This window comes from Paramisgurnus dabryanus, chromosome 12 (assembly GCF_030506205.2).
Source record: "Paramisgurnus dabryanus chromosome 12, PD_genome_1.1, whole genome shotgun sequence".
NCBI lineage: Eukaryota > Metazoa > Chordata > Actinopteri > Cypriniformes > Cobitidae > Paramisgurnus > Paramisgurnus dabryanus.
This window is the reverse complement of record NC_133348.1, coordinates 12,012,894-12,029,979: the sequence shown is the minus strand read 5'-3', so window position 1 is coordinate 12,029,979 and position 17,086 is coordinate 12,012,894.

Below are 17,086 nucleotides of genomic sequence, written 5' to 3'. Positions count from 1 at the left end.
TGAGAGTGTGTGAATTCATTTGGACTGTATAAGCCTGTGTGCGCGCGTGTGTGTGTGGGGGGGGTACAGACCTCACTGCGACCTCAGTACCATCAAAACCGTTCTGAGAATACCAGTAAGAAGGAGTGTGTAAAGTACAATTCTTTGATGTATTTTGTGTGTTTGTGGGTGAAAGAAAAACTTTTTCAGCATGCGTATATTTTGTGTGGATTGTTCAATATTTCACTATTATTTTACACCCAGAGCAGAAAGACAAAGGCAGTTTTATAAAAGAAACCCCAGAAACTGGCCAAACATACACAAAACTAAAGCTTTGACAATTCCTATATAAGCATTTCCTGTAGGCAGATAAAAACGCGGGAAATTAACGCGCGTAAAACATCAAAATCTGTCATTGTGCAAACGGGACGTCGGCTGGGAAAGACAGACGCAGAAGTTAAAACTCTCTGGCTTTCTCTGCCCAAACGCAGAACTTCACGTTTTTGTAAACTATTGTTATGACAGCATGTCACTTCGGTTTGAGCGTTAGCGGTTAGCGCGCCGAGCGCAGCGGCACGGGGCGGTGCAGCGATCTTTAGCGAGACCCTAAGGCTATTGTCATAAAGCTCAACAGCGCTAACAGCCAACTCTAATTCACTTGTCAGCTGCCTGATAAAATACTGCACAAATGCCATTTTAACTGAAGCAGCTAATGGGGAAGTTTATAGGTCTGCTGGTGTATGTGTGTGTGAGAAAAAGTCTTTACACCAGTCATCATCTAAAACATATTAGTATAATCAAGCAGAAATAAACTGCCTTACATTATTTGGGCAAGTTGATTCGGTTAAGTCGACTGTTAACCCTGTGATCCACACAGCCAATGCATCCCGACCCGTGTGTTTAATCTCTGAATGATAAACTAACCCTTTAATCTGAGATAAGAGATGCATTAAGAGCTGCTGTTTACTCCAATGCTGAACACATTTATGACTGAAAGAAAAATCAAACTAAATCATACAAAGAAACTTCTTAAACTTTAAATGTTTGTGTTTTATGTGTTTGAGGAGATGCTTGTCTAAAATACTTGTTAAAAACATCACTGAAATTTGAATGGATTTAATTGTTATATATTGGCTTGGCTAATGGAAACCATGATGGTCTACTGGTCATGTGTTGGGTGCTACTGGTGGGATGTTGGCAGATGTGAACCAATAAATCCTACTGGAGCAAAGCCCAATACCCAGAATTTTTTTAATGGTTTTAATGGTAAAAAGCTGATGTTATTTGTATTAGAAAGTTTAATTTTCAGCAAGAATATGCAGGTGTGTTTGCAAGTCTGTCTTCACCTGTTGTCAGAAGGCAAAAACATAAATCTTGTTTAATCAATAACTAAATTATATCGTCACTTATTACTTACACAGAGAGCAATTATGAACAATCTCTATTAAACAGACTTGTAATACACTGTAAAAAAAGCATGAAGTTAAAATTTAATTCAACCTAGTTTGTTAAGTTTTGATAATTTGACATAACTTTAGCTTTAACTGTCACTGTCCCACAGGTAGGACATTTGACATTACATATTTTAAACAATAATTCAAAACAATATCATTGGAAAGCTCTAAGAAGTAGTTTTCATACTTTCAAACCTTTTTGCATTAATAACAATGCAGAAACAGTAATTTATTAAGTTGTGACAAGATAATGCAGCTAACCATTGACACCTTTGTTGATTTTTAAATATAAAATAAATACCTTATTAATTTCATTATTTAAAATAAATGTAAAGTTGTATAACTATTTTTAATTTAATATTCAGAACTTTTTTTAAAAGAGACCAAGAAAGAATGAGTTATAGTAATTTGAAAGTGCATATCGCCACTCAAAAGGGGGGCAGTTAAAGGGTTAAACAATTTAAGTTATAGTTACATAAAAATATATGTTGATTTGACAAAAATGCTGCGGTTTTTTTACATTGTACTGTAAACTCATTAAAGCAAACCAGTTTGACAGAGGAAAGAAAAAGTGCAAATATTTCTTACAGATCTAAGACATGAAAGATATTGAAGTATAACTGGAAAGCTGCTGTGGATTTATAAAAATAATCGACTAATAGTCTTTACAGTGACAGTCAAAATTAAATAATATTAATAATATTGCTACAAAATGTTTACCACACAAGTGCAATGGTAAAGTACTTTGGTAAGGTGAGATATGTTGATTATAACATACTGTGTAAAGTACTGTGCTATCACTGAATACAATATTGTAGTGTGCTTCCCATATTTATGTACCCTGATATGTCCGAAACAAAATGGTCATGGGTTTGACACCACCGTGATGACGACAGACTCGTGACGCCCTCTGCTGGTGCAAAATACAGCTCTGATGTAAGTTGGGCTAATTAAACCCGCGCGGTTTCCGGGTCACAGGTGCAAGAGGGCGCGTGACAGGTGAACTGCGGAAAGCTCAAGCGCACATCTCTCCTATGCACGGTGTCATTTGTTGTGTTCCGGTCGTGTTTACAATCATAAAACCTCAACAGGAAATATTTAGCGGCAAACGTAGTGAATGTAGATAACGAGGTGCACGAGTGAGAGAGAGAGAGAGAGAGAGAGAGGGAGAGAGAGCGCGCCTGCTCAATATTACTGTGGCAACAGCGACATCTACTGGATAGCATTATATCATACTTAAAATATTTACTACGGTGGTAATGTGGTACAATTCACCACTTTAATCAAAAACGTTTGTAAATAAAATCATTTAATGTACATTTCTGGATGTTTCTTGTTAAAGCAAATCCCAGTTTATTATAAAACAAGCTCTGGATATTAATAAAGTGAGTGACCTAGCCAAATAAGCCTACTTGGTATCAGACATGACAAGAAACATGTATTTTTGCTGGCTCCCTTTTAGATAACCCTTACAAAAATAATCATGGTTTAACTATAGCAACAATAGTTTTTTTTTTTTTTTAGTAAAACTTTAGTAATTAACCAAACTAACTTAATCAAAGGTTTTTTTTAACGCCTTAACCATAGCATTTGTAGTCTATTGCTATACAAATAGTAATCAATTCATCATAAAACCATGGTTATTTTACTATAATAAAAACATAATTGTAACTTTTGTAATGCAGAACGTCTCTCTTAAAATTTCTAAATGTAAATGTTAACATCTTGGTTATGCACACTAAATCTTGTTCATAGTAAGTAAACATATTGAAGGGGATTACCTGTTTATCTAGTGAGTGAGTATATCACTGTACTGCACCCATAGAGATGAATTATTAATATCAGGCACATCAGGATTTATATCTTCTAGCAGAAAGATGGAAATTAATGAACCTATCATTTTAATAGAAAATTGTGTCCTCGATATTTTATTGCTTGCTTAGTAATCGGTAAATAAGCAATAAGGCTGTGATATATTGGTGTGTGTGTTTGTTTAACAAATACCACTTAATCGTGAATTTACTCACAACACAACACTGTTCTTGTACCTTATAGCTTATGATTGTACTGGGAATCTGATATGTTGGGATAAACTGTGGTTATCGTTAGTTATAGTTATTTTAATGGGTATTTACTGTTGTTCGGAGGCCATGAGACAGTTGTGAAGAAACATGCAATTATACAGTCGTCGAAAGAAAGAAAACAGAGCATTCGCCTTAAAGGGGACATATCATGAAAATCAGACTTTTTCCATGTTAAAGTGCTATAATTTGGTCCCCAGTGCTTCTATCAACCTAGAAAATGAGAAAAAGATCAACCCAGTAACTTAGTTTTGGTAAACCACTCTGCAAGCATGTGAAAAAATAGGTCACTAAAATGTGGCTCCCCCTGTGATGTAAGAAGGGGATAATACCGCCCCCTTAATCCGCACTATCCAACCAAGGCACTGCCATTTAGAGATTCAAGAAATAAACTATCGGTATCATATTTTATCGGCTCATTCCTACATGTGCATTGCTACACCTGTGTGTATTCACTCTAAAAATGACTGGGTTAATTTTGACCCACAATGGGTAAATATTGGGCACAACACCACTGGGTTAAAATTGACCCAATGCTGGGTTGTTTTAACCCACCTTCTAGGTTATTATACCCCATGGTTGCATAACAACAACCCAACATTGGGTCATTTTTAACCCAGCATGTGTTCGTTCCAATATTTACCCATTATGGGTCAAAAATAACCCAGCCAATTTTAGAGTGTTGTTAATATTATTTTGTGCGCGCGCGTGCTTTAGGAATTAACACATATTTGTGTAGATGTTTTGATTGTGAGATGCTAAACTGTGACTTTTCCGTTCAGTGCTCCTGTGTGTGTATATGTGTGTGTGTTTGCGTAATGGTACCTGTCTGGAATGATTGACTCTCAGGAGACAGATAACTGGTGTCAGACTGTCAGCGTGAACTCTATCACACCAGCGCATCTCTTTCAGACGCCGAGAACTGAAGGAAGAGACAGACAGATTGAAAGAGTGCAGCTCGCGCTCTCTGTTTGCTTTACGTTCTGCGCACGATCTTTTCCCTCCAGCCCTGCACATTAAACAATTTACCCAAACTTTCCTCGCAGTGCCGGAGCAAACGCAGGCGCTAAATGTTTTTGCTCAACAGTAAACAGGATCTCAGATCAGATTTTAAACTCATTTAAATTCACATTCTGCTTTCGCTCGGTGCGCCAGCCACTAATAATATGCTAAAAACATTAGATATTCAAAACAGCTCGCAACACTTTTAATGTTATTCATTTCTAACAGTGAGAAAACAAAGACTTTGTGAAAAGAAATGACAACGCGTGGAGGAATGAACCGAGAGATGTGGTGAGGTGAAGGCCCCCGGAGTCGAGGGGTGAACGGTCAAAGACCCCGGAGCAGAAGATGCTCTGAGTCTGAACAGAACCATCAGAAGAGAGGCCAGAACCACAGGGACAGTGGGAGAAATAACAGAGAGAGAGAGAGAAAGCGAGAGAGATTATCTTTTTATTAACATTAGTGCCATCAAAATTCAGAGAGAGAAAAACATTATTTTAAAACTGCCCCCTATATGGATTATACAGACTGAAACGTAAAGGTGCTTACAAGCTTTTTCTATGGCATTGCTGTGATACATTTTTTTTGTTTATGATTAATATCAAATTATTGGTTCCATGAAGAACCTACCCATTATTCCTTATATTTTTTTATATCAAGAAACTTACAGAGAACGATTTTTGAAACAGAAACGTTCTTCAGACGTTAAAGGTCCAAAAAAGGTTCTTCGATGGCACTGTGAAGCAACTTTTTTTTCAAAAGTGTTTGGGTGTCCAAAAGTATGAAACTTTACTTATTTTGCTTTTTTAATTTTTGGATAGATTATATTATCACATTTAGGGGTGGTTTCCTGGACAGGGTTAGCTTTAGGACTAGGCCTTAGCTTAATTATGAAATATAACTAGTTTGAACAAACAGAGACACATACTACTGCGAGACACAACATTTCGTTCCACTGTATGATCACACATGTAGAAGACTGACAATAAAGCTCAACTTGATCTTGAAAAACATTACTTGTTTGCATTTTGAGGCAAAACAAAAGGGCACTGATGTATTTTAAGATATGTTATTGCAAGTTGTTTTCAACAAAAAGCTCTTATTAGGTATGCACCGATAGGATTTTTTTGGGCCGATACCGATTTAAACGGACAACTTCTGGCCGATACCGATATTTAACACTTGTATACAATACTATACAGCTGGTCTATAAACTAGTTTATTTCTGCATCAAATTAATTTTACTGAACATGGATTGGATCTAATTAACATTCAACTGACCAACATAATAAGAGAGGCACAAATTAAGCTAAAACAAATATAATAAGACAGCATGTCAACCTTCAAAGGTGTTTTTTTTCTATTCAGCATTTATTTTATTAACAACATTAACTCATTTTTTACATATAATGGATTTCTTAATGCAGTTAATTAATAAACAATTGATATCGGCCTTTCTCGTGCTATTGCCGATGGTTTCAAATTCATCAAAAATCGGCCGATAAATATTGGCGACCGATACATCGGTGCATCACTAGCTCTTATATTTATTTTAGTCTAGGACTAGATTAATCCCCCGCTGGGAAACTGCCCCTTAGAATTTGAGAGAATAGTATATTTGAAAAAAAATCTGTATTTTCCATATCACCTTTTTGTTTCAATGCAGTGGTTTTCAAACTTTTCAAAATGCGACTAATGTGTAGGGTGAATCGCCACATAACCGTAACTCGCACGGGTATATTTTTAGCGGTAGCCAACAATACATTCACAGAGAAAAAAAGTATAACTTGGACAAGAAGAAACTGTGTCAATTTGTTGAAGCTACTTTCTGTATCTAAACTGCATCGCATGTTTTATTTTGTGCAAATAAACCTTTAACATTTCCTGGTTCACTTGATTTTTCAGAACATTTTAACCAAATGCTTTCAAAAAGTGGTGGGGACAAAATCAGCCATTTCAAAAAGTGGTAGGGACACCTATGACTGTAATACAATAGTGGATTTAACATCAGAATTTAAATCTAACGTTAAAATGCATGTATCCTTCTCACTTTAAATATTTTGGTAAGTTCATAAGAATAATGGCAACGTTCTAATTCTCACTATTAACTGGTTGGTTATTAGCATTAATATTACTGAGATATTGGCTCATAAGTCATTTTATAAGCTTTAGCAACTCATCTCTTGTCAAAATAAATACTAAGTTGACACGACTTGTAAATCTGAGTTAAACAAAAAAAGATTTTTTACAGTGTAAGTATTAAAGCGGCCGTTCTTCCTGATCCCATTTTTCAAACGTTAGTGTGTAAGGTTGCTGTTACAGGATAAATAATACCTGCAAATTATAAAGCTCAAAGTTCAATGCCAAGCGATACATTTTCTTTAACAGAATTCACGATTACAAGGGCCAGTCTGGACTACAGCCCTCTACTTCCCAGATATGTGACATTAAATGGATAGTTCACCCAAAAATGAAAATTCTTCATTTACTCACTATCATGTTGTTGCAAACCTGTATAAATGTCTTTGTTCTGATGAACACAAAGGAAAATATTTTAAGGAATTTTTGTAACCAAACTGTTCATGCAACAACGTCACTTTTCCACGTGACCACGCCGGAGCTCGCCCTGTTGAGTGGCAAAACATTCAACAAAATGGCTGGTCTTCACAGCGACTGTTGCGAAACCCTAAATTGAGTATTATCAGCTTAAATTAAATTTAACCTAACAACTTGCCAAACAACCAGTAGTCTGTGGACATTTGGCATATAACCAGACATTGCTTTTCCTGACATATGTTTGTCTTGCCTAAAACTATTAAACCATCCCACCTTTGTAGAACTCACGGCTCATCATAATCAATGTTTTTTAATGAAGGCTCACTGACAAAACTTTGCAATTACACAGAATAAGAGTATTCATTGGTGTATTTTTATAGGATTTTTTATTCCAACATTTTACATACATAACATATGGCTACTGCTACTGATTTTCTTCTCTTTTCAGTGTTTTTTGCAGTTTGGTAAAAGACCGCTCCAAATATTTGTTGAATCTGTTAGCACAGTTGATCACACAACTACTTTTCCCATTTTAGACACGTCTTTCACGCTATGCTAATGCTGTCGCTCAGACTTTTTGCCACTCAGTGGCCGTAACCGCAGTCATTTTTGCCAAAGGTGAGGTCACGTGCATACCCTCTATTGAGATAAGTAAATTGTGAGAAAAATAATGCGTTTTTTTACACACAAAACATGAACATGTAATATTGCACATCGTAAACACAATTAAAGCTTCGAAAACACAGGAACATGTGACCTTTAATTAGCAGTAGTTGGAGTATATTGAGGCAAAAGTAGTCAATAGTTAGTTAATAGTGAGAATTGGACCCTAAAGTGGAACCAGAATAATTTATGATTTCAATTTATTGGATTTATTTCGAGCCTTTTCAATAGGATTTAGAAAGTAACTAGTAATAAGTAAATACTTTTTAGAGAGAGTAATTTGTCCGGTAATCTAATTACATGATTGAAGTCTAGAAGACTTACCCAACATTGTTCAACACCACAAGTGGAACCAAAGTTCTGTAAATGACAAACGAGAAAAGCATAAAATCAATGCAAAACACATGACACACAAATTACAAAGCATATTCAATTGCTAATGTAAACAAATATGTTTTAAGCACCGTCTTCTGAGGTTTCATTACACAGAATTTATGATCAATTAATGTATTTTATAAAATGTCATAAAACTGGGACCCCGGAACCATCTCAAGGCCCCCGGGGAACCAGTTTGAGAATCACTGCTTTAATGACAGCACGCATCTGAGCTGGCATGGACTTCAATAAATTATTTGGAAAAATCTATTTTACCCCAGCGAGACAGCGAGAAATCCAAGTTTAATACAGAGACATTAACATGTCACAAATCCTTATATTTAGTAAATGACCGTAGACACTAACAAAAAATAAGGATTCATGTTATGTATCACTCCTCATGGTTCCAAAAACAAACTTTGGGTTGCACAAAAGCTAATGGAAAAAAATCTTTAGATTATATAAAGAGAAGAAAGAAATAAAAAAAGAAAGAAAATACTGTTTTTCACTTTTTAACATATTTATTTCCAGGTTTAAATAAATCATATTTTCAGTATGATCTCAGACGTTTGGACCCCAATGTATCCTCCGAGAGAAAGAGTGAGAGGTAGAGAAAGAGAAATTAATCAAATTTTAGGGGACCACAGAAAGGTTTTTGAGTTAACAGAGTACAGCAAGGTTACCCGAGTGATGGTGAAGTGTATTTGAGAGCTGAAGTGTGAGAGAGAGAGAGAGATGGAGCGAGAGAGCAGCTCTGAGACTAATTAAACGAGCAGAAGGCAGAGAGTGTTCTGAGGAGAAGCCATCGCTGGGCCGGGACTGAGGTAATGATGGAAAAAAGGATTTAGTCTATCCACCATCTCTCCATCCTCTCCTCTCTTTCTCTTGTTATTAAGCAGGTGTCCGTGTCCCAGCAGTGTGCATGTGTGTCCCTGCGGAGGCTTTCACAGCTCTCAAATCTCGTGACTGTATCTCCTTTTCACCGGGGCTCAAACTCCTCTTTACTGAGAAATACTCTACGTACAACATAAACCACAACCAGACGTCAATTTATAAGCGACATCATCCCATCTGGTGTTGTGGAAAGATACCTTTAAACTCCACTTTCTGAACTACAAGCTACACTACAGGCTTATCTACTGACAAAAAACATACGACTAACAAGTTTTGTAGCAAGTCATTTGAATTCACTGGTTTGATAACATAAAGTCTGTGTTTGCTGAAATGAATACGATTGATAAAGAATGCATTTAATTATTTACTGTGCCATGCAAAAACAGCAATGCATTTTTATAGCCGTCAGTTCACTTTCTAGGTTAACCATAGACCCCATATACAGTAGTCAGGCTATAGTAACCTACTTAGCCTTGAATTTGGTTACATGTTATTTTGCCATATTACCAAGCCCCTAAGGTGACATTGGAGTAAAAAAAATCAAAAGTTTAGTTTCACGTGCACATGCGATAGTTTCACGTGCGCACGCTATAGTTACACGTGCGCACATGATAGTTTTATGTGCGCACGCGAAACTAAACTTTATTTAATTTTGGCACCATGTCCCCTTAGGGGCTCTGTACTAAATAGCTTGTGAGATGTCTGATATTCCATCATGTAAGCAAAGTCAACAGTGATTACAACGTGTTTGTTTGTTTTTATTTAGTTATTTATTTCATTATGGTTAGACGTCTTCACTGACAGTTCACATTTTGCCTCGTTTTAGCCTAGACATCTGGGCTGTGTTTGGACAACGTATTTAAACGCAAAACTGCTTGCTGGGTAAGTTAGTAGCAATGTTACTTTAAGTCAGCTTTTCGACAGCTGTGGTGGTAGTGCTATATAAAATAATTTTGCATACAGACTGGCAAGACGAGACTGGTACATGGGTTGAAACAGATCAAGTGTCTTCAGCATTGAAATCTTTCAATTGCGTTCTGCAATTTCACACCTGATAAATCCTGGTGTCTCTTTATTCCTCCAGTTTTTCACTCTCAGGAGAACTGCTCCTCTGTCCACTTCTGCTTTTAATAAAATCTTACTAACAGCAAACCAGCTGTAATATTTCCAATCTTCTGCTGTTTCCCTTAAAGAAAGGGAGATCTCTTTAATTTCTTAATGATTTAACCTGGACACATGAAATTAATCCAAAACCAAATGGAAACGTTTGCATGTCAGGTATTTCTGTTGAATATGAACTTAAACACGCGTCGTATTTTAACTACCATCATATTTGTATTTATTTCTACTTCTTTCAAGCTATTTTATGAGAAGCGTCTGGGACAAAATTGAGAACCGTGTCAAATCTCCTAAGCACTGAGATTTGCCAAGAGCAACCACTGGGCAATAATATTTTCCTGCGGATTTGTTTGTATAACAAAACACTTTATATTTGCATTTAGTGTTACGTAGGTATACAGACATATGTGAACACAGACGCTTTAAAATACACTGGTCTACAAATTTTGGGAAATTATCAACCTCTGAGATAAAATGTGTTAATTTTTACATAAAGTATATTGATTGATTTTTACACATCTTTTTGTGTTAAGCCTTAACCCATTATGTTTTAACACAGTATGTGTCATTTTGTGTTGATTTTGTGTTAAAATAAAACAGTAGTTGTGTTAAAAGTAACACAAAATGTTATGTTTTAATAATAACACAATGATGGGTGGATGCTGGGACAACGCATTTAGTGTGTTGTCCCAGTATCAACACTTATGTGTTGTTTTTAATACATCCGTTGCAGTATCACGAAATTACGTACCTATATAGTCACGAAAATTTGTCTTTTCCTTGATACTGACATGTTTTTTCACCTTTTTGGGTGAACATGTCACATATTTCTGTTTACGTGTCATTGTCACGTATTTGTTACTAAACTTTTTCTTAGCATTGTCGCTTAGGTTTAGGGTTAGATTTACATAAAATGACATCCTTACCCAAACCCAACTCTAACCCTAATGCTAGGCGACAATGGTTAAAAATTCATAAAATATAAAAAAATAAATCATAAAAAAGGTATAAATCAATACTTAAAGTGACATCCTAATGCAAAACCAAATTTAATCCTAAACCTATTTAAAAATAGGACAAAACAGTTGAGTAACAAATACGTGACAGTGACACGGAAAATACGTGACATCTTCACGCAAAAAAAGCAGAAAAACGTGTCAGGGTCACGGAAAAGACAAATGTACGTGACTATAGGTACATAATTTCGTGATACAGGGTTGTTTGATTAGTTGAATTAGAAAACAGGTGATAAAAGTGCTGGTTGGCTAAAGATTTTTCATATTAAAGATTTATAATGATATATACACAGGTGAGTATATCTGCCTACAAGTGAGGGGGGTGTCTGATGATCACTATTCCTTTTAACTTCTCGACAAAGTATGATAGAAGAATGGAAATGGTATCATATGAAAGTTAAATAAATGTATGTTTACTTTAAGACTTAGGATTAATTTATTGGTCTTTTATTGTAGAGGACTTTTTTCTTGGCCAGATCTACACATCATACAGTTACATTTGACGACTTGTTAAAATGTCACTGAATAACATTTCCAAGGATTCAATGAAAAAGCATAAAAATGTTACATAAAAAAAAGAAATGAATGGAAAGGTGTTATGTTACTCAATAAAAGATACATTTATAATGATTGGTGTGGCACCATTTTCATTGCTAAATCACATTTTGCAGAAGCTATGGAGACAAAATGAATTATTTCTGAACAAATTCTGGTCAAATTTAGCTACTGTCATTTCTGACGCTTTCTCCTTGTACAGCAGAAATACACAAGCTTGAATTATATGTGGTTTTCAGTGACTTTAAATAAACACATGTTGCATGTTAATCTTATAAGACTTCACAGAAAAAGAGCTGTCATCTACTGCAAGGGTTTTCACCAGGGTCCCCAAAAAATGTAGAAGTAAAAATGTTTAAAAATGTAAGTTTGTAAATAATTATTAATCTAACACAGTTTAAAAGTTTTTTTAAATAAAAAATATATGTAAATTATATTTTAGGAAAGGGGTCCCTCCCTATATGTTTATCATATGTGCAGGACCCTGCCTACCATTATAAAGTTTGAAAACCCCTGATACTGTATAATGTCTGTGTTAGGACACTGATTTGTGTAGTGAGATAATTGACATCTCTTCACATGAAGAGGTCAACTAAATGACATTTACATTCTTTCGTTTGGCATATGCTTTAATCCAAAGAGACTTAAGAGACCTTTTTACATTGTTTACATTTTTATTCCTTTAGCAGATAATTTTATCCAAAGCGACACCACAAACAGTTTGTCATCACTACTAAGGTTGTATATTTAGGGATGATAAATCTGAAACCGGAGTAAAACGTAACATGATAAGGATGTGATTACTTTCTAAATTCTAAAATATCTTTGCACGATGCTTACAAATGTTGTCAAGTGACTATTTTTTCTTGAAAGCCCTGACTGTAACAGCCTGGGGACTTTAATTTCTAACAGACAGATTAGACATCTATTGTAAGATATACATTTTGGCCTCATACTATATGTGAGCCTGCTGACACTACATTTCTCAGGGTCTGGAACATTATTCCTCTCACCAAAACATCAATCACTTCCTTTATTGTAATCTGAACCCCGCCTCTAAAGTCTTAATGTATTTATGTTTCTTCAGAGCTTAGAAATTTAAACCCAAACACTGTGAATGGCCCGTGTGTCTTCCAATATTTAAGCCTATCTCCTGTGCTGGCGATGCTACCTCACCAAACGGTCCGGCCCTCTCGGTGTTCCCTTCATCGTGTCAGCTCAGAGAGACTGCTGGTGTTTTGATGCTGCTAGCAGTATGACGCCATAGCCGGTAAAATGCCAGAGGGAAAAATGCCCTTAAGGTGTAGTATCTGCACTCCTCCCTCCGTCAGCTTAACTTCTATAAACAGACACTAAACGCTGGGTCTCCTCTTCTGACAGCCATTTTGAACGAGACCTCACACGGACCGGCGGCGCTCTGTCAGTTCTGCTGACACATGTGCTTAGCAAAAAATAAGTAATGCACTTTTGAAGTTTTAGCCTCTTTTATGTGTGGAATGTAATTGGTAAAATTAATATTATTAATTAAGACTATTATGGCTTTCATTATAATTGTTACTGTGTAGTCATGGGATAAATCAAAATTGAGTAACATGAAGTCAAATCTGATCAGTGTCATGGTTACGACAATGAAGGATGGATTTTTATTTGCGAACTTTTGTGTTAATACAAACCCAACGTGGGTTGGCAAGTTAGACATGACACACACAGCCCAGAAATTTCGTTATATAGTCACGTAATCTTTTGATTATTTTTTCGTGATATTATCGCAAATTTTCGCGTTTTTTCGTGATCGTATAAAGTAAAAATTCCTGTTTTCGTGTGATTATCACGTATTGGTTACTCAACTGTTTTGTACTATTTTCTTACCAGTGTCGCTTCGGTTTAGGGTTAGATTTACATAAAAATACATCCCTACCCAACTCTAACCCTAGCGTCAGGCGACATATAAAAAAATTAATCAGAAAAAATACTATAAACCAATACATAAAGTGACATTCTACAGCAAGCACCAAATCTAACCCTAAACCGAAGTGACAATGGTTTGAAAATAGGAAAAAGCAGTTGAGTAACCAATACATGATAATCACACGAAAACAGGAATTCGTTATACGATCACGAAAATTTGTAATAATATCACAAAAAACGAATAAAAAAATTACGTGACTATATCACGAAACCTTGTGAGACTGGGTAGCAAGCAACAAACTACGACCTTAAAGTCGTCATGAAATGCAAGTAGCGATTGTCTTATGTTTCCTGTTGTGACGTATATCCGAATGAAGCGGCTTCTGAAGCGAGAATTTTTTTTAGGGCGGGACTTAAATTATTCCATCAAGAAGTGACTGGATGTTGCGAACTGCTAATCGGTGCAATCTTTTCCAGGGCCCGCTTTTGATTCATTCCTTGTGACCGGAAGGAGATTAGCATTTTTGATTGAAGATTATGAGGGCACATGAATTTACAAAAAAACGTTAAAAAAATACCAAAATAGTAAAAAAAATTAGTTTTTAATTATATTTTCATGACGACTTTAAAACAATACAATATATTGTACAAACTGACAATTTTATCCCTCACGGCTTCACTTTTACAATAAATTTAACATGGCGTCTAACTTAACTGCGGTCTTGTAGTGCGCTTATATCGTCATTTTGCCCGAAAGGCAATTCCCACGGATATAAACTTTTGGTTTCTACTCTAACGGTGTAGTTTGAAATGATTTGTCTCAATCTTGTGAATGAGGATGGGATTATGTCTGGGAAAGGTGGTGTTATGGTAATACGGAGACATTATGATTTATTGTATTATAGGGAACTCTGTGCTGTCAAGACATCGCTGCGGGAAGTCGGTTCAGTCAAAGTTTACGTACTTTCTCTCTCACACCAGGATCCACCGTTCATCCTCAACGTGAATTTAGACCAGAACGGTAAATCCCACCTAATAGAGAAGTCATTCTGGAATCAGTCATGAAAATATTTTACTAGGAGCAAAAGTTCACGTTTTAAGGGGGATTTGTCGGTCAAGGCTCTGGCTGTCGTTTATGATGTGCTATTACACATAAAAAAAAACTCAAATAACACAGTCGTGATTGCTCCACGGCCTTCGGCATGCTAAACGACGTCCACGAATAGATCGAGGCATGTTAGCGAAAGATTTAAGGCAGGAGCCGGTTTCATCTCCAGCGAGGGGCAGAGAAGAGCAAAGAGGGACGGCCTAAAAGACAAAATAAAAGAACAGCAAAGGCCACAAAGGGTTTCGATTAGAGCAACGGCGAAGACAGACAACAACAACAAAAAGACAGCACGAGAAACGTACAAAGGATCGGCACAGGAGGAGCTCAGGATGTCAGCAAGCAGCGCGACACCAGGCCCGTGCATACACGCCAAGGCGCTCATGTTTTGGGCCGAGGCATTAATGTAGAGTGGGACTGAGGTAGCAGCCTGCTGTCAATCATTCATCCATCCACCTGACTAATTGGCTTCTTACCCTCTCTCCACCCGGCTCCTGTGCTAACCGCTCGCCTCTGGCAAAAATGCAGATGAGCGCTGGAGAAGGCGTCTAGCGGAGGGAGGGAGAGGAGGAAAAACTGCAGCTTTAGTTAATTATCTCTCGGAGTCAGTCTGTCCGACAGCGGCCCACACAGCGCACTTATGCTAAACAGCAAAGCATCCTGGGAATTGGAGTGACAGCTCATTTTCCTCCTGCAATTTCTTATGAAAGGTGCACCAGAGACCTGCACCCCTCCTTCTATCCATCCATCCATCCATCCATTCGTTCTTTTCTTCTTTCCTCCTCATAGTTGTTCTCTCTCTCTCTCTATCTTTCTGTTTCTGGGTGGTGAGGACTCATGGGATGTTGGTGTGGTAACTGTCAGTGACACTGTGTATGCTTGCTCTCTCTCTCTCTCGCTCTTTCTCTCTCTCTCTCTCTCTCTGACAGCGGCTTGTTGACAAACGCCAGCAGTCATCTCGGCACCCTGGGAAATCTCTGCTACCATTTTGTCAGCAGAATGACAGAAGCTGTTAATGTCTCAAATTCTCCCCGTGACAGAGAGCCGTCTTGTTGACAGTGTTTGACATTCGGCGCTCAATTCATGTCGTCCATTTTAATTTATTATATTTTTTCACACTAGAGCTTAACCCCCCATCACTTTCTCTCTCTCACACATACACACCGATACATACACACAGCGCTCCCGTAGTTTCTTCGGTAGAAAAAATTAACAGTTACTCGATTTGTCTGGATGTAGCCATGGAGCTGCTAATGATTTTTGTTGGCTAATGAGAATTGTGTCAGCGGCCTGTTAGAAATTAAATAAATCCTTCGCATCGTATGAATCCGCCAGCATATCTCCTGCCAGCCACGATCGATACAATTTACAAATTAGAGTAAAAAAAGAAATATATATTTATTCTGTCTATTGGGTGTGAAAGCCAAATGTGCCAAAGAGAGATATTCGTGAAAAAATAAATGCAAATGAAACAATATACTCTTATGACAGAATGTCACTTATATAAACAACAAGTAAGCCCTAGTGTATAAATGGATTGTATTGTTGTATACCTTTCGAAAATAGGAGTTATGGGAATTAAATGTCGCATAGGACCTACTTTGTCTATTCAAATTCAATGAATCCAAATATTACACTTGAATTTGGAGATCTGGTATAAACAATAATCATAACTTGAATGTCAATGATCATATTACGAGAGTCACCAAAACCAGGTTCATACAAGCACACTTTGTGGTGTTTGACCCTGGTTTTGGTGACTCTTTTTCAATACTGTTAGGTCAACTTAAGGCCTAAATTTAGCCAGATGATATGTGACCGTGTCTGTGATATCCAGGCTAAAGTCTCATAATCTAATGATGAGATTAGGAGAATCAAGTTTGATTTCACGACTCAGTCGATATTAAAGTTAAAGGTTACATTTTCTTTACATTTATATGTAGGCTCATTTTATAGAAAACAGTTAATATCTAAAAATGATTTGAGCTGGGTTTCACAGGCAGGGTCACATATTATATACATCTTTTTACAAAAAAATCTAATGTTCAAACAATCCATATGAACATTCAATTAAAAATTAAAAAACTCAGTGCTGCGTAACACCCTTAGAGATTTTGGTAGATTTGTACTGACTATGAACTTATGAATTTACCCTATAGCATTGCTTTAAGGAGATATGCCAGCACCTGAAAGAGATGATCTTGGATTTTAACCCTCATTTAAATGAAATAAGTTAAATTGGGATTATGAACTGATGTGAGTTTAGCACATTTTCCAAAAACTAGTACTAAATGTCTTTAAACAAAAGTAAAAATCTGAGTACATAACTATTGGTTAGAACAGCAGCATTGGTTTTAAATGCTTTGTGATATTGTTTAT